A 19,741-nucleotide genomic window follows, 5' to 3' on the forward strand; every position below is an offset into this window, starting at 1 on the left:
TAGTCAGGTGAAGAATGAGGCAAATAAGAATATTATGAATCCCTCACAGTTATTATATCAAGAACAAAAGTTAAGGGCAAGGTGTGGGGGTGGCAGAAGTAAATGTTCCCACAAAGCATTCCTTTATGGCATTTCCAGGTGAGAAAAAAAATGTGAGATACTACATAGCAAGGGTATAACCCTGGACACTAATGTATTTCTCAGGTCCATAGGAAAACTACCATTTTGAACCAATATCTATAAATTTATAAGTTATTCATGCAAATGTGTAGAAATAGCTTCAATGTCCTCGGCTAGACTATAAGCAAGTTTGTTGTAATCTTATCCTTCATCTCTAACACACACATATATAGAACTAACACTAACATAAGCAAACATAAATTTCTGTGATCATGACTTAAAAATGACCTCAGGGATTTTCAACAAGGTAGGCAAATGTGTTTGAGATGCTCTGATTTAAAATACAGTCTACGAGCTGTTCCAAAAACAAAACAATAATCTGTGTGAGTGGCACATAAAAATTTCACTTGATAGCCACTTAGAAGAGACAGCTAGTTGCACAGCACCTACATTACCGATGGCCAAAGCCTGTGCAACTAATTCTCAGGGGAGACGTGTCACAAATAGCTAAGACTCCTACAATCTAGAAAACTAACAGGTTTCGAATGTGAACTTCAAACAAAAAGCCAAGGGCAGAGACTTCACAATGCCGAAGATGATTTACCATGGAGCTGCTTCTTACATGAGACACTGTGCAGTGTTCCAGAGGAAACAGCAGATTTGATGATGGTTTGTGAGTCACCCAAGCACCTCAAAGAACCCAGTGTTTCAGAAATTAATTAAGAATCATGCAATCCTTTGAGTTAGGTAAAGACAAAAACATTATTTTCCCCAACAGACTCCATTACTAGAGAGAGGCAGGAGGGAAAGAGGGAGAAAGCAAGGGAGGAGGGGAAAGAGGAGGGAAAGGAGAAAGGAGAGGGGGAAAGACAGGTGGGAGGTAGAGGTCATTTTCCTCCCCAGTAAGAATTCAAAAGATAGTTTAGACAAAGATAATCCTTCTCTTATCAACATAGTGACAAATCCATCTTTAAAATGAATCATTTCCTACGAATATTTTCACAGGTAACTTATCTCACTCATTTATTCTAGTTCTAGTTAATTTTTAGTTTTTATTTCAGACTGATACATCTACCATTTCCCAACAAATTCCATAAATTTTAATCAGTTTCTTTAAGCTCCCTGACTTAATGTTTAAATCAAAAATTTGATTAAGTAAAAATAACTTAAAAGTCTTGATGATGCACTATAAAATATATTTTGAAAGAGAAAATATTAAGTAATTCTAAAAAAAAAGTAAAAATTAATTCTCCTGCTATTTACTGATCCCCAAAGTACACAGCAATACCAGTTAGGTAAGGAATTACATTTTTTAAGGGAGAATCATTCCGAATTTTAATTTACAGTGATGCGGTATCACTTAGCCTATAGCTAGAATAAACTTTAAAAAAGTAGTCCAATTCTATCATTTAATTTTACAAGAGTACTTGCCAAAAGTCATCCAGAACACATGCAGGAATGAGGGCAAACCCCGACTCCTACAGGATCCAGTGGCCTTTCTGCTGTATAATACAGCTGACAAATTTCTGTTCCACAGGAAAAAAGGCTTCCAAATGATCTCTTTAAATAGATAAAAATGGTTCTCCTGAAAATTTTTCACTAAAAATTTCAGTCATTTAACTCCCTATTAACTATAAATATCAGGACAAACGTAATATGCAAAAACAGACTATTATAGTGAGATGGACAAAAATGTAAGAGCTATCCATTACGGCCACTGTAACTTAGTTTAACAAGAAAATTCTATTCACAAAATATCGTCCACTTGTTAAAATACAGGATCATTACTACATAATACTACTTTTCATCCTGATAACCGTAACCAAGAGGTTATAAAATCTGAAGATAATAAAAATCTTCAAAATAAGGATCTGCCTTTTTACTTTTTTATACAAAATAAAAACTTACTTGAAGTACCTTAAATTACTGTTTTTTTTAAAAAAAAACATTTCTTCACTTTGGGAACACATATGTATTTTGTCAGATTGTTAGAAACTTTTAAAATTCTTAATAGATTCTTAAAAATAAGAGAATAAAAAAAAGAGCAATTAAAATACTGGAATGTTTGGAGTGGGAGGAAATCTTACCATTGGCAGTGCATTGATGTGGGGATGTACAACTGAATATCCGGTACCACCAATCACAAATTGCTGTTGCTGATGCTGAGAAAAAGGAAAGTAAAATATTCAGTGTGCCCTAAGACAAATTCAGTTTAAAAGATTTCTCACACCAAATTCTACATGGATGGAAAACTCTTCATTCCTGTCTTTAAGGTCTTCACCAGTAAATATCTTTCTCCCCGTAATCAACTGTTATCATAAACAGAAACTTTTGAGTGTATAACACATGACAGACACTGCGTCTTTATTACATTCCTAAAAGGTTGACACAGGAACAAAATGATACTTGAGAGGTGAATTTGCACAAATTGACCCACATTCAATCGACTCATGCAAATATTACTGTAATAGGACCCAATATAGTATGTTAATAATCTATGATCATGAACCATGAAGAACAGTTTTACACTTATATTCTATATATCGTTAAATAAAGAGAAATATACATGATAGTTTTTGAAATCATTTCAATCAAAACTTACTTAACTTTTATCCCTTCAGAGTTTATATTTTTCAGATTTTACCCAGTCTTCTCAATTGCTAATTCACAGCACATTATTTTCCATGAAACTTTTCCACACATCCCGTCAGAGTAGTGACTCTCAGGAGGAACAATGACCAGTGCAGGTTCCACCATGTACTAGCACATAGGACAATTTTCTGTAACAGCACAAGCCAGTGCCACATAAAGGGATGTAGAAGCTTTCTCTTATACACCTAACAGGTAAATTAAGTCAGGAAACACTAAAAAGATAACTAAGCAAATGCACTGAATAACTGCAGAAAGAATTTAATCCCTTGAAGTTTGCTCCCCTGTTTTATCTTTCAGTGACTGGAACTTCCATCTGTGCTGATTGCCAACTCCATGGCCATACTAGTAACTTTAGTGCTACTCTATAACTTTCAAGTAGATAAGCTATAAGGAGATCTAGGAATTAAAACAACATTTATTAAATATGTCACACACTACGTGAAAATTATAGATGGTTACATCAACATATAATATCCCACCAGCCTTTGGTGTTTCAAGACAAGGTGAATGAGCCTCAAAGCTTTTTGGTAGAAGGCACTTGTGAGCTAGTTAGTTGGTAGACCCTTTCTATCACCCATTGGGAAAATGTTCTGTAGATATTATGATGGCGTCCACACCAAAATCAGATTACAGCTAGGCTCTGTTGAGCTCAAGGTCATTTGTTATAAACATCGATTATTTCACAACAAAATTTTTGTGAATTTTTGAGCTGTAAGCTATAGCCGTAGGCTAAGTGATCTTATCAGTGTAAATTTTTGTTATCCAAAAATTGGCAAAGCACCCTATTAGAAAAAAGTGTTGGCACACATTCATTTTCTTTAGTTACAAATACTTAACATGTGCTGATGAATTATTTACTACTGTACATTGTAAAATACACAAAAGCAAAGTAAAAAAAGGATAAATTATTTGTTTATAGTGCTGAAATACTGTTTAAAACATTCTAGATTCTTTTGAATGTCTTGATCATGATGATTTTATATCATTAACTAACATCTCAAGGCACAATTTACTCAGAATAAGGCTCATCAGTACTAACAGTGAATGTATGCCTATATGTTAAATAGCTTTCTTGATAGTCTAATTTTTTTCAGCCATCTTCTAAAACGATTAAATCATGGCAAGGGAAAAGCTCATTCTAGTAGTTTAATTGTCAGTTGTACCATTTTGTTTCCTATTCTTATTCATTTCTTACATTCAGTTTCTTTATAGGAATCTTTACATTAGTTTTTTTTTTTTTTTTTTTTTTGCAGAATTTGGTTAAAACCAGATAATCCATAAGTCTACATAATCGAACACAAGTAAACTTACGGTAATAAGCTCAAACACATGGCAATTCCCAGGAATGGAATGAATGAATGGGAATGCGACCCCCACTCTTCTGAAACCAGTATGTTATACATGACTCTGATATCACCGCTAAATGAGAATGTAAATTTGAACCTCTACATTAAATATAAATAACAGTAATTTTTTAAATCTAAAATGAACATAAAGTAATAGAGCACTGTACACCAATGGATACTTGTTTTCACTACTGGAACATGTACACACACAATACACACAAACTCACATCTATCTTTTGGAAAATATCATATTAGATCATTTCAGTTGATATTCTTTCTACTTTTTTCATCCTCTCCCTTGTTCTTTTCTTACTTTTCTGTGGTCAGTGAGTCTTTCTCTTATCAGTCTCATATGTCTCAAATCTTAGTTTTCTCTATCTTTTCTCTAATCTTGTTTTCTTCATTCAGTCATTTAACTTTACCTATTAAACTATAGGCCTTTAATGGAAAAATCTCAATAATAATTTGATATTTAGGTAGTTAAATAGTTGATTCTAGGATGTGAAATGCAAATAAATTTGGAAAATGATGTGTCAACAGGTATGCCCATTTGCACATACAATACAATATGGAAAACTGAGGGATTTCTAAAAACCATAAGCAGGTCTTTCTTCTGAATTCTGTGTTAGATAGTTTTCTAGTCAGCTCATTTACCAATGCCCCTGCCACTGTGTAGTACATTTATAAAGCACACCACACAATTCTTCACCTTATAAAATGAATGTGAATTGTAAAAGATATATCTTCTACAAAAGAATTACAAAAATCTAAGGTATATTTAAGATAATCTGACAGATGTATATTAAAATTATTTGCACTAAAGTAATTCAAGTTGTCCAAAAAAAAAAAACCAAAATCTGTGTCCTTTACATCCATCTGCCTTATAACCTCATTTGCTCAACATCCCCTACTCTCACCATAGCAGATGACCCTGAGATCAGGATTGAACTCAGGCAGAGTAGTAAGATCAAACATAGCTTCACCAACACTGGCTATGATCTTTCTATCTTTGTTAAGTGACTTAGGGAAAATTGATCCAAACATATATTATGATCTCAATTTTCTAAAAACAAGATATACTCAAGACCATAAGCCTACATAAAAAACAATTTAAACATGGATTGATATCTAATCATCCAATTATTATCTGAGTTAGTTTCATTGGTAGCATCATATGTAGTTGAATTCTGTATTAGGTTTATACAAAAACAAAAAAACAAAAAAACAAAAAAAACACAACCAACAACACTTGTGCAGGAATAAGACAAAAAAGCTATCAAGTATCTCGAAATGTGTCTGTCAGAGAGTAAGTAATGCAATTAAAGACAATAAAAACCACAAACTCTCTTATACTAAGCCATAGAGTTTTTAAAATTAAAGTTTGGTGTAGGCATTTTCAAGTGTTATTAAAAGTGAAATTTACTTTTTTGGCACTACCATCTACCCATCCAGTTTCCAGTTCACTAACTTTCTATGATAGAGAACTGAACATAAGAAAAGGCTTAGACTCAAACTTTACTTGTGATACTAGAATGGTCATATAAAAATGTATGACTAGACACACATAGTTATCAGTTGCTTTAAAAAAAAAAAAGTGGCACATCAACATGTGGAATTGTAACTAATTTCTTTTTCTCTTTCCAAAAAACGGTTACTAAATTAATTGTGCAACTTATAATTTATGATGCCCTAGAAATATGACAGATATGACACTTTTCTTCTTAACACAATGCTGATAGCAGCTAAACTTTTTAAAGTAGTTTAGCGGGGAGAAATAAGTAGAAAGGTGATAAGGGGCAGTAGGATTAGCATAAGGATGTAAGAAATAATAAGATGAACAATAAAATCAAACTTTGCCTTCTCCAAATTTGCCTAAGACCACATAGGCAGTACCTGGGCACGTAACAAGTTAAAAGAAAAAACTGACATAATTCCTAGATCTTATTAAGATTCTCACTCTTCCCCAGGGCTTAATATTTTATTTAAGATACCAATAATTTGAATAGCTAATTAGGCTAGAATAACACAAAAATCATGCTACTGAACAATACACTCCCAGCAGAAATGAGAGCTCTGCCAGAGATGTTGGGTATTTGATTAACTCTGTCCTACAGAAAATTTCCAGATTCTAACCTAAATGTGACTCAGATTTAATTGATTTAGTGTAAAATCTGTAAGTCGGTAGCATTTTAAAGCTCACCCATGTGATTCCAGAAAGGGTTGAGAAGCAATGGACTATGTGGCACGAAAGGGCAGGAAGAGTTATTTTACTAGAGTCTAATTATTAATCTGCAGGGAGAAACCCAACGAGATCACTTCTTTTAAATATTAGCATTGCAAAGTGAGTGTTTCTCAGAACTAGAGTGGGAAACATACTACACATCAAGTTAATTAAAAGTTTTATTAATTTGATTTTAAGATTAACAATAAGAAACAAAAGATAAACTCAATCCCTCTCCCAAAAACTGAATTTGAAAAGGAAAGACAATAACAATGAAGATATGTGAGACAGAAAGAGACCCAGAAAGACCACAAAACAGAACTACTATAACAAAAGAACACAAAAGGAGCACTGCTGATATCTATATTCAGGTAAAGAGACACATCAAGACCAAATGTGACTCAGTTACGTGTGACTTACTACTAGTAAGTAGTAAGTAGAAGTTACAGAAAGATAATTTTTTCTGCTCATTATAATGAAGAACTGTTACACAAGTCAATGGAAATGGTCAAACAAAACCTAGATCTACCACTCAGCAAGAAAACTAGGATAGTGGGATATTGAGTTGTATGCGTGCCCTGTCTGATTCTTTCCAACTCATCATACAAGGGTGCAATCATGACAGGGCCACAAGTGGCACTGATGGCACCTGTGTGCAAAGGACTCCAGTAGGACAAATTAAAAAAGAGAGAGAAGCCATATTAGAGTTCATGGAGTTCAGAGCCTAAATTGTGAGCCAAAGAGTTTGGACTTGACTCCAAGACCTGAGACAGTAGGCCAGAGGGGCTAAGACAAGGTAACTTAACCTCTCAGTGCCTCAGTTCTTTGATCTGTAAAATAAGTTGTTATGAGAGTTGAATAACTTAATATTTATAAGTGCAAAACAGTGTCTGACATAAGATTCAGATGTAATCATTTAAAAATAATATATAGAAATTATATATACATATAAATGATAATGAGCCCTTCCCTAAGATACAGTCCCATACCAGGGCAATAGCTTTGCTGACAAGAGCATGGCCTGGATGCTAGCACCTATTTGTTCCCTTGGATGTGCGCTTCTGTGCAGGACACAAACTGCCCATTCATATTCTGCTGTACTGTGTGCTACTATGACTGTAGAGTCCAGTTTTATTTTGTCTTTTGTGAGTTAATAGCATAACTACTCCAAAAAAAATTTATCATTGATAAAACTTTTAAATTATAACAGATTTGGGCTGTGCCTGAACATGGTAGTTGCCCTGACTAGTGTGACTCCAGAGTGACAATAAACACACCTAACCTTATTGGAGCAGAGCTTTCAATCATACTTGAAAAATTAAGTCTTCAACTTTCACTTTGTAATAGAAAGGGATAAGCTTCTTACCTTTTTAAAAAAAAATAAATAAATAACAACATGCCAGTAGATAATTAGTGAAATGGAAATTGTCATTCTGAAGTACTTGGGACACAAAGAAAAAAATACATTTACATTCAATTAGGTGTTGGGTACAGAATTTTAAAATGTTATATTTCTACCTACTACGGAAGGATTCAAAAGTGTAACTCTTGTACATCTGTACTGAGAGTATTTCCTTACAGATTTTCACATGAAAAAACTTGAAAATGGGTTGCTTTGACTTTCTATTTGTAAAATTGATATAATCTAGACAATACCAACAACAAATGCTTTACCGTCAGTAAGAAAAAAAAACTGTTCACTTAACTATCATGTTTCTATCGAAGTGGCTGTCAGATTACTACTCCCTCAAGAAATCAGGGCTAGCCTGTCTACATAATTCAGTCTAAGTATCTAAAACAGATGATATATTCTCACAATTCTAAAAGATGATATATTCTCACAATTCTAAAAATTCTCTCTCATCTGATGTTGGTTTGCCAAATTGCTTTCAATTTAACCTTTTCACCAAATTTAAAATAAAATATATAAACTAGCAAATACGAAGCTGAGTTGTCTGCCTGATTCACTGAAGACATATAAACATAGGAAATAGAGGCTCACACTCCCCACTCCCCTTTCTCTGTTTCAGGAGTCGTGAAAAGAAAGAACACCACCTTTCTTAAGTAATTATTTACTTCAATACAAAGCATTACTCCTCTTCCTGCCTACCATCAAAATTATAATAAAGCACTGAATGAGACAATACGAATAAAACTGCCCATCTTACTTTTCAGCTACTGCTATGCAATGGTCTAGGGGTTGGCAAATGGCCAGAAAGTATATACTTTTTGGTTTTGCAGGCCACATGGTCTTGGTAACTACTCAACTCTGCTATTGTAGTGCAAAGCCCCCACAGATAATACATAAAGGAATGGATATTACTGTTGGCCATCAAACTTTATTCACAAACACACACAAAAAAGGGCAACACAAAATACTTAGTTGGCCATGAAATAATTCCCAAGACCACCCAAAATTCTACAGATCCAGGATGAAGCTCTTAGGTTAAATGAGGTAGATATTTTCTTTAAAAAAAAAAAAATCAAAGTAACAGACCAAGTAAAAATTTTTTTTCAAGCATTCACCACTAAAACTATATAACCATTCTAAGGGAAGAAAGTTTTATATGGCATTCAAACATATTAACTTTTGTGGCACTATATAATAAAGTTTGATCAGAAAAATAAGAGAGTATTAAAACTTCAATATTTCTCTGCCATCTTCAGACACTTAAAAGACAGTGGAAATAAAATGGAAAGAACGAAGGAATTCTACTCTTTGTTTAAAGACTCAGCTCTTTCACATCATACCCATAAAACCATGAGCAAGTCCAGAGTGTTCTCATCTGTAAAATGAGGGTATTATATATATTATAGTAGAGGTCTCCAACCTTTTTGGCACCAGGGACTGGTTTGCTCGCTTGCCCACTGTTTATCTCCTGCTGTGTGGCTCGGTTTCTAACAGGCCACAGACCAGGGATTGGGGATCTGTTATATATTATATACTGTTATATATTATATATCTGCAGTGACGGCGTATTAGCTTAACAAGTATACAAAGAATTCGGCTTACTGTTAAAAAAAAAAAACAAACCCTACAGTTTAAAAACAAGAGAGCACCAATCCTATTAAATCTCTAAAGATGTTTTCACACAGAATATTAATAAATACCAGCTAACTGTAATTGCTTATATAGCCTAAAAGGGCACAAAAGGGTTAAGAATAGTACAATATTGAAAGGTAAAAAATTTAGTTTCTAAGAAAAAACTGTTTATGACTTACCATAAGGTTATAAAAATAGCAATGGGAAGTATTTAAAACAACAACAACAACAAAAGAGAACAGTGAAGGCACAGAAATAACAGTGGTCCTGGAAATGAACTCTCTTGACCAAAGCAAATAAAAGCAACAAAAATTATTGGCCATAAATTTTGCCAATACTAGCCAATGTTCACCAAGCAGAAGGTGAGAAGTACTATTACGCATATGTTAAGAGAAAACGAGCTTATATGTTAGCTTTCTGGCACGGTTAACGACACCACCACTAAAAATCACTTCTATAATGTAAACTAAAGTGTTATCACAAAAAATGTTTTCACATTTTCTAACAATCCTAAATCATAATATAATTTACAGATAACTCTGGTAAACAGGTAAATTATGTACGTCATGTTCGTAAAACAAATTCATAGGACTATCTATAGACAAAATTACATTTAAAACAAAACGTTAATTTTCTTATTTTTTCCCAGTTCTCTAACATTAAAGCAACCAAAGATTCCATCGACAACAAAGGACCTGCCTGCCATAAATGAACTCTCTCTATGAACAATGCATTAGTTACTCAAGCAAGAAAATACAGAGAAGAAAGCCAGAGTCTCCTTCAGGAGACCAGGAACCAATGTAATTTAAAGCCATCATTTATCTCTAAGGGTTAAGTTAAATGGTAGGTTTTTTTTTTTTTTTAACTGACTATAAAATTTATCCTGCAACAGACAACAGAACCGTGGGGAGAAAGGAAAGAGGAAAAGAGAGGAAGGAAAAAAGAAAAAGAAAATATTAACCTCTCTACTAGACACTGTTAATATTAAAGGTTAGCCCTTTACCAACAATGAAATGAAACTTACTAAACTATATCAGTAAATAAAAGACCCTTGCCCTTGCAGAGTTTAAACTTCAGCAGAATTTAGAATTAGGTAGTATGTAGACGGTGCTGTGAAAAAAAAAAGTCTGATTAGGATGAGGGGACCGAGGAGTTCCGGCGGAGAAGGGGGGAGATGGTGCCCCCAGGTTGCAGCAGTAAGTAGAATGGTCAGAACTAGTTTGTATTTCAACTGAGAGCTGGTAAGGTATCAGGAAGCTACTGTATATTCTGTGTTCTATATGCAGGCAATTGTGTATGCAGATGCACCTTACTGTGATGTTGTCAGCTTAGCACTGGAAAATGTACCTAGAACATCCACATTCACAAAATAGGTCATTTACGTTTCAATTACTCCAATTCTTTCTCTGAAACATCTGTTCTTGCCTATATCCTGTATCTCCTGTGTATTATAAAGTTGTAATTCTTAGGACAGACATTAGCCATTATAAATGGCAAGTTTACTTAACAACTTAGCATTGTAATATTATGGAGGCCATCAAAAAAGTTATCAAATGTGCAAGAGAACATATGCTAAATAAGAGAAACTTTCCTAACTGCTGCCCAGAGCCTGTTCATTCACAGTATTTTTCATACATTCTTACCAAATTAAACTAAAAAAGCTTAGAACTTTGTCAAGACACGGGTTGCTGAAAAACAGAAATATGTCACCGAAATGAAATGTCTGGTTACTTAAGTCCTACTACAATTTAGACAAGAGACTCAATTTTTAAAATATCCAGAAAATGTCTACATTGCACCTAGTACTACATACATGTACCTACCATCAGTACCTTGAAATACCTAATTAGCAGAAACAAAACAAAACACAAATATGGATAGAGACTAACACCTCTTTAAAAGCTTTAAGAACTTTTGGTCTTGTTTTTTCTCACTGTATTCAATGCTCTTTAGTAGAGCAAAAATAAAGAGACAAGTGAGACTGGTTTGTGAAAACCAAAACTAGAACTATGAAGACTGGCTAAACTTTTTTCAATACCTTCAAGTGTAAACTCCTGGAAAAAAATACGAGTATCTTTGTAACTTGTGCCTTCTATTATACCTAAAATATAATTCTGGATTCCAATGAGCACTAAATGAGATGGACGGAGGGGGGATTTGTGGAGGTAGGGGAGTGACAACGAAGTCTTACCTCTTCCTTATGAGAGAGGAAATAACTTGGAAAATATCTTTTCCACCAAAGAGGATGAAAATCTGTTGTGGGACTGTGCACTGGCCTCTCGATCTCAAGTCCAGGCTAATCAATCAGATGAAAAGAACTACTGCTCTGATGAGTCAGAATCATCAGTAGGAGGAACTCAGTGGGAGAAACTCACAAAATCTAAGTAGGCCACACCTGTAATCTGTTTACTCAGAAGGATATAGGACAGGAAAGGCTATCAGGATATTATCAGGCCAGACAGGTCGGCAGAACATGCGAAACAGGAGCTGTCTTTGCACATCTCCCTTCTACTACCACCACATGATGGCTCAGGCACAAGAGGGCAAGAACTCACTCAAGGGTGTGGAAGCTACCCTGACTGAGAAATCCCAAGTTACACAGAGGACCACATCAATTACAAATAAGAGTCTCATAGGCATAGTTTCCAGGGGACCCAACCAATCTAGGAACATGCTAAGCTACAAGAAGGCATTAAACTTTCCTACCAGGTATTCACTCCCACTCCAGATGCAGTTCACAAGTTAGAGACTTTGCCACGCTGACATTCCACCTTCATGTTTTGGGTGAAATACAGCTCAAATTATACCAACATCTTCTTTCCACACGAGGAGAAAAGGTTGGTGAACCTTTTCCTCACAACACATCTGGGTGATCCTCATCCCTGCTCTACCTCTAGGATGCCAGTGGTCTTGGGCCTATAACTTAAGCTTTTGTAGAACACAGAACTAGTTCATCTCCTATAAGCAATAACTAAGTTTCATGGGTTGACCTCTGATATACTTTAAAGTCTTTTAAAAACTAAGAACTAGTCTACGGCCATGCCACTCTGCACGTGCCCGATCTCCTCTGATCTCGGAAGCTAAGCAGGGTCGGGACCGGTTAGTACTTAGATGGGAGACCACCTAGGAATACCAGGTGCTGTAGGTATTAAAAAATAAATAAATACGTAAGAACTAGGCTCACAAAAAAACAGGTACTCATAGAAGAAAATACCTCTTGACTTCTTTGAAATAAGGCAACATAGACATAAAACCAAACTAACTGAAAAATATCTTGTAATTAGCACAGAAAACCTGTTCTCATGATATGAAGGTTAAACAAAGTTAAAGAAAAGCAGTCTAGTACATAAACTGAGGTCCAGAGGTTAAATATTCTTACCGGAAGTAACAAAATGACTACTAAACTTTTGCAACGCTTGTGCACCATCATTTAAATCTTATGACAAGATTGTACAGTACCTATTATTGTCTCTTTCAAAATCAAGTTAACCTAGGCTCGAAAGAAGATCCTAAACCAAAATCAAAAGCTGATAAAGGGCAGAGAAATGGTCATCGGATGCCAGATAAAATTCTTAACCATTCTCCTCCTCTAGATCTCCTGAGTCTCTCTTCAAAACCTTTGTTTTCAAAGTTTTCTTATTCTAACCCTGACAAAAGATTTTTAATGAAAGTATCACTTTACTTAGGAGGAAGAGATTTATATCCATATTCTCTTACTGCCACAAGTAGGATGGACTCAATACAGAGGACAGTGTAAATCTACCAACCAAAATAAACACATTTTGCTACTCGCTCCTATCCAGGTTCCAAATGCTTTTGAACTAGTTCTTGAAATACTACGTAGATGTGATTGTTAAAAAAAAAAAAACTGATACGTACAGAAATCAGGGATTTCATCTGATGAAAGTTAGGTTAAATTTATTTAATTTACATAATCAGTATTCATAAGAGAGCCTGGAATTTTAGAATGCATAATCCTCCTACTTTGGAAGTTTACCAAAAAGTCTTGGAAGGCACAAAAGCACTACAGCCATTTCTGTAGCAAATATTGTGCTATTTATGGCTTAATATTTCACTACCCAAGTCAAAAGCCTGAAAGTCATCCCTGACTCTTCCCTCTGTCTCCTCCGTCTGCCATATCAACCACTAACTTCCTTCCCCTGCAAATCTGATGACATCTAAAGTCCAAATTATTTTTAATAGCCATGCATGCCAAAATTAATAATTGCACTTGATTATCTGAAAGTCCAGCCTTTTTTTTTTTTTTTTTAAATTTTGAAATGAAAGAGGCAATAGTGGGTTTCTTTGTTGGGTCACTAGCTTAATTAGTTATTCATTTATGTAATAACTATTAACTGCCTTCAGAATCCTTGCTAACATAATCCCAATTTCGTTGAAAGCAGCAACATGTCCAGATGAATACATCCTCAGCTATCCTTATAGCTACAGGTAGCCCTTATGAAACAGTCTGGCTAATAATAAGACTGAAGCAGAAATTGGAACAGGGGCTGTCAAGACATGGGAAGAGGTTAAGGAAGCTTTTGCTTTCCTGAAAACAGAACAGATGCGGCACCTCCTCCTGCTTAAACATGATGCCTCCTGTATCAGTAGCAATTTTTCAACCGAGGCAATAAGCCTGATGGAATTCCTCAAACTAAGGAAATGTAATTTTTTAAAAAAGCAGAAAATGTACTTTTAAAAAAGGCACATCTTGCCTCTCAATTTCTTCCATTTGTTTAAAACAGTGTTTCCAGTTACTTGAAGCCAGCTGGACAAGAATCTCTCTCTGTAGGGGTTCAGAATAGGCCTCCCCAAAATGTGCCACTTCAGCAAGTGAATTATTTTGAAGGCAATCTAGACCCTGAAGGCTCCTTAGAAACTTTTACCACTCCCTTAAAGAATTTAAATTAGGGGACTTCCTGCTCATAGTAAGAGTTATCAACAGAAATAACTTTTTGGGGGGCCTATCTATACGGCATGACAAACTATTAATTACTGAACATCTGGCTCTTCTTTTCATCCTGTAATGACCTTCCTCCCCTCTCAAGCCGTAAAGCACCTCGCCACTTCATTCCTTAGTGCAGAATGCCACATATACCTCATTTTCCCTTTCTGTCTTTGAACCTGTTGTGTAATGTGGGGTCTCTGACTTTCATGTATGTGGGGTTCCCATGCATACATATGCAATGAAATTTGGTTATTTTCTCTTGTTAATCTGTCCCATGTAGATTTAATTATTAGACCAGGTGAAAGAACCTTGAGGGCAGAGGAAAGCTTCCTCCTTCCCCACATTCCCACAGATATCCCTAAAGCATTTCGAGCTTACTATGTATGTATAAACTTAATTTATCTCTCATGCCAAGCCTATTCCTCTTCCTATATTCTCTACCTCTGTGTATGGCTCCATCCTCCCAGTCACCCAAGCTACAGATAGTAGCTCTTTCTCCTCTTTCATCGCCTACAGCTAATCAATCACCAAACACCATTACTACCTCTACGGTGTTACCTCACAGTATATTTTCAGTCCTCCAAATCCCCCATATCCCATCCTAATGATTCTGGATATGCTGTATGCTTCGGCTAAATTTCAGATCGTCTATATCTTACCTAAGGTCTACCACCACTGCAGATATTCATTTTGTATGCCTGTCTCCCTTTGATAGAAGGTATATATCTTGAAAGATATTTTATTCAGCTTAAAACACTAGATGCCTAGAACAAAGCCTGGAAAAAATGGTAAAATGTACTCCTCTCACAAAAAGACTAATGGTTACAATGAATACCTTATACACACAGGTACCATAAAAAAACATCAATGACAATAAAATTATTGGGTTGCTTTTCCTTCCCTCACAAAATCAATTTCAGGAAGAACGAAAACAAATGCAACCTATATCTGATGCAAAACGTATCTGAAGTTCACAATACTGGAAGTGCAATTTTTGTTCAAAAGGTAAAGAATAAGAAGTATGACCAATTATTTAACAGCCATACCTAGTTCCAAAATACTGTATGACCCAAACTCATTATCATAAATATTACGCCTTGGTAAAATATTTTTAAAGCATTGTAATGCAGTACGGTTACAAATGCAGGCGCAAATTTAAAAACATAACAGCTGCTATTAAAAGGCATGTCCTTAGTTTTGCTTTTTTAGGGTACATGGCTTGATTTTGACCCCATTGATTACTTTAGGCCAGAGTAGAGGAACTGGCAAGGCAAAGGAGAATTGCATAGGAAGTGTGGACAGCCTGTAGTTCACTGAGAAAAGTTTAAGAGATTTTTTATTTTTGCTATTTTTCCTTCACTGTTCCATAGACAAAAGCTAGAAAGACTACTCCAAGAAATCAGACAGCTTACAATAGGAAGGGACTCCTTTTATCAACAGTTTTTGACCCCAAGATCTTGGAATAATAGATAGATTTGCTCTACTGGCATTCTAACACTAGAGGAAATAAAATCTGAAAGAATATGAATGCTCCATACACATTTATTATCATAAAGCTGTCTACGGTTTTTCAAATTTTCTAGGTTTACTGGTGGCTACTATGAAATTAAATCTCCATCTCATACTTCCTATCACTTATTTCTTGCTTTCCCCTCTCCTAAAGATCTGAATATTTTATGACTTTGTTCTCCTCTAACCGCATCAAATTCCCTACTCCTTTCCCACATTTAATAATCCTATGTCAGGCCATTTCATTTATAAACCTTGCAAAATAAAACTGTCAGAAATAAATATCTAGTTCTTTACAATTTTTCAATTACGTTAGTGCATTTACTTATTAATATTTACATTGCCTTCCATTCACAGCTTCATGCATTCTTTACCAAAAACTACACACAGAACTAGAACGACAAGAATACTGTGATCTACCACTTACTGAGCATCAGACATTTGGCTAGTTACTCTATCTACCCACAGATGGATGTGTCCTTATGAGAACTAAGTAAGACAATACCTATAAAGCATTCGATAGCACTTGAGATATAAAAAAGTAATTAATAATAGCCATTGTTATTTTACTAGACTTTGTGTGTGATGGGACACACATTGAGCTGTCTTTTGACAGAACCAAATTCACTGAAATAAACAATCAACGCAATCTAAATGTCTAGTATGTTTTACTTTGTGTTTTCATGAATATTATGTACAGCTTATTTCATAAAAATAAAAATGCGACTTTGTTTTTAAATAGACTATTAGCATTCAAAATAAGGTATCATTTCTGGATTAATAATGTAAAATACAAGGTGAGGAAAAAAGGATTACTAGTGAGGGAAGCAGGATTGGCTCAAGATTCTCAGTATCTCACAATACACATTTTTAATCAACATCACAACCAACAACTATAGTGGGTATTGGATTAATCAAATGTTCATGTTTTAAAGAAATATCAATCTAATATTACTATTCCTGTTCCCTGGCTTCCAAACAGTAGCTGAGAAGCAACAAAACTATTGCCTAAAACAGCAACACTGAATTCCTGGGAAGTAAACTTTAAATGACAGCAAATTCTGTGTAAATTTAATAAGGCTTCCATTAAGCCCTCTCCATAATTATACAGTATTTAAAAACAGTACCTTTATTTTGGTTTTGAATATCATGTAGATTACTGAATTATCTGTGTGGCCTTAAATTACTTTCCTTTTAGATTTAACATCAAAATAATTTTAAAACATTAATGGGAAATAACTCGCAGTTTCCCACTCCCGGAACTTCCTTATAGGCAGTGTTAAGCTCTCAGTTCTCCCTGATGTTTGCTCCCTTGGACAATTTAATGTGCTCTGTAAATTCTATTAATACAAACCTTTTCTAGTGTAGTAATAAGATATTAACAGTCTGATTCAGTCTAACTTTGAATGCCACTAGTACGATGACTATTTTTCTAATTTGAAAGAAGTCAACAAATCCCACTTGTAGCTTTAATAAATTCCACTTTATTTCCATGTCATTGATTGGAAGAAATATAAAGTAAAACCGGCAATGTCATTCAAAGGGCAAAGAAGCAATACTGAAGAGCAGAATGGGTTCACCATAAGGTGAATATCAACCAAGAACTACTGAACCACTCATCAGTTTGCTATTTTTTAATACTGTGAAAGGTAGTGAACAGTTAGAAACCATAAGTCCAGTGCAGTGGTTATACATCTCTCAGTAGTATATAAATTTTGATTTTTTTTTCCTTTTCCTTATTTATTTTATCCACTATTCTTGGCCAGAAATTCAAGACATAACTGCAGAAGGTTCAAACCATGACTACTGTTAAGCCACACCTAGGAAACTGGTTCCATTCCAGGCCAATATGGAAATGGGTCTATTCTTTCAAAATCACTTGATCTCTTCAAACTCTCAGAAGTTCCTGAACTTTCATTCATTTCTTCATTCATTCAGTCACAGCCATTTAAGAACCATTAACTTTAACTTGTAAAGGAGGAAAGAATGGTCTAGTTATAATCGTACTACACATGCGACAATAAACTTCTAGGGTTGCTTCAAGCTCCAAGTCCCCAAGAAATTCTCTGAACGGAGAATGACTTGGCAGAGCCTGGATCTCCCTGAAGTCCAACTCTACTAAGATATGTAATCCTAGACTAAAGTTAAGTCTACAAGGAGGACATGGAGAAATACCGGACTTTCATTCAAAGTATATCTAGAATGACCCTACTGGTTAATTTGATCCATTTGTTGCTATGAAACATAGCAAACACACACACACACACACGCCCGCACACCCACTGCCCACCCCTAGTCCCAGGCACAGAACTCCTAAAACTCTTGTAATAGGCTAACAATATGAGCACTAGGAACATCTTTTGTTTCAATATTTGGTTTCTGACCCTGGTTTCTGACAGAGCTCCTAAATTCCTTGGAATTTCCTGAGTGATAGGAGAGTCTTTTGTGGATAACTTCAGGGTGGGGGCTAGTTACCTAAGACCAAGCCATGATTAGAAGCTTAGAATGTTCCACTCCACCCCAACCTCAATCTCCTGGGAAGGGGAGAGGGACTGATGACTGAGTTAAGAACTGACCTGCCTAGACGATGAAATCTCCAAAAAACCCTCAAAACTATGGGATTCAGAGAGCTTCTGAATCACTGAATACATGGAGGTACTGGGAGGGCGATGTACCTATGTCCGACATTAAAGCTCTGCACCCCTCCCTTCCCCCGCTTTTTGCCCTACACATCTCTTCCATCTGGATGTTCATCTATACCCTTTGTCTCATCGTTTTATAATAAACTGTTCTGTTACGTGGTTCCGTAAGTTCTGTGAGCCATTCTAGCAAATAACAAACCCAAGGAAGGCACTGTGGAAAACCCTGATTTATAGTGGGCCAGTCAGTGGTGACAGCCTGGGACTTGCAACAGGTGTCTGAAGTGAGGGCAGTTTTGTGGAACTGACCCCTTTACTTGAAAGATCTGATGCTAACTCCAGGTAGAGAGTGATAGAACTGAACTGACTTGTAGGACACCCAACTGGTATCGCAGAGAATTTACTGGTGTGGAAAAAACTCTGACACATTTGATGATCAGAAGCGTCAGAAGTATTCTGTGTGGGAATAAAGGAAAACACCAGAATGTTTTCCGCAAGTCACTAATATTTCTCCAGCCTAATAAACCTTATCGCATTATGTTTTATGTCAGTCTACAACAATTTTCTCTCCCAAAGCATTATTCAAAGCACATTATTTCACTAAGACTTATCAAGGGCATTTTACTTAAAATTAAAGGAAGACATTAAATTGTGTCTAAAGATAACAAATCAAGACAAAAATAAACGTATAATGGTAACCACCAAAAGAACCACAGAACAAGGTCTTAACATTGTTGTTTCCTAAGATCAGTATTAGCAAAGAAGCCTTTTCTCCCCATTATATACAGTTGTTATTTTCGTAGTATTTAAAAAAAAAGTAAGGGGTCAAATATGTGGTTACAAATAAACCTAACTACAGGAGGTGAACACATAATGCTGTGTGTGTGTGTATTGTGAAAAGTATTCGTAATGTGTGTGTGTGTGTGTGTAATATATATATACATGCCTTACCGTTAAATTGTACACATGAAACTTACTGGATTTCATTAACCAATGTCACCATAAAAAAAATTTTGATCTAACTTCTTACTGTCCATTTAGCTACTGCAATAATTGTACATTCTAAAAAAAAAACAAACTTTACCTCAATATTATTAACTATTAATAAATGCTGTTAACTTTTTTGAGAATCTTACAACTATTCCTTTGTCTCTTTAAAGCATATAAGATATTTTAAAAAGACAAATAGGTGTATGAGTTTGTGTATATACATACCAACTACTATTAAAAATATGAACATAAAAATATTTAAAAAAAAAAAAA

At 35.1% G+C, this 19,741-nt stretch overlaps 1 protein-coding gene and 1 pseudogene across 5 annotated transcripts in view; one reads left to right on the forward strand and one right to left on the reverse strand.

The window, feature by feature from the left end:
* Positions 1–19,741, reverse strand: part of TBL1XR1 (TBL1X/Y related 1) — a 143,179-nt gene that overhangs the window by 67,231 nt on the left and 56,207 nt on the right. For 3 of the 5 annotated variants that reach the window (XM_039865088.1, XM_039865081.1, XM_039865083.1), the window contains exon 2: positions 2,208–2,282. The exons of the other annotated variants lie outside the window; for them this stretch is intronic. The gene's annotated coding sequence lies outside the window, so the exon portion shown is untranslated. The remainder of the gene's footprint in view (positions 1–2,207; positions 2,283–19,741) is intronic. 5 annotated transcript variants of the gene reach the window in all.
* On the forward strand, positions 12,412–12,530 carry LOC120604777 (uncharacterized; annotated as a pseudogene).

This window comes from Pteropus medius, unplaced genomic scaffold (assembly GCF_902729225.1).
Source record: "Pteropus medius unplaced genomic scaffold, Ma_sr-lr_union100, whole genome shotgun sequence".
Classification (NCBI taxonomy): Eukaryota; Metazoa; Chordata; class Mammalia; order Chiroptera; family Pteropodidae; genus Pteropus; species Pteropus medius.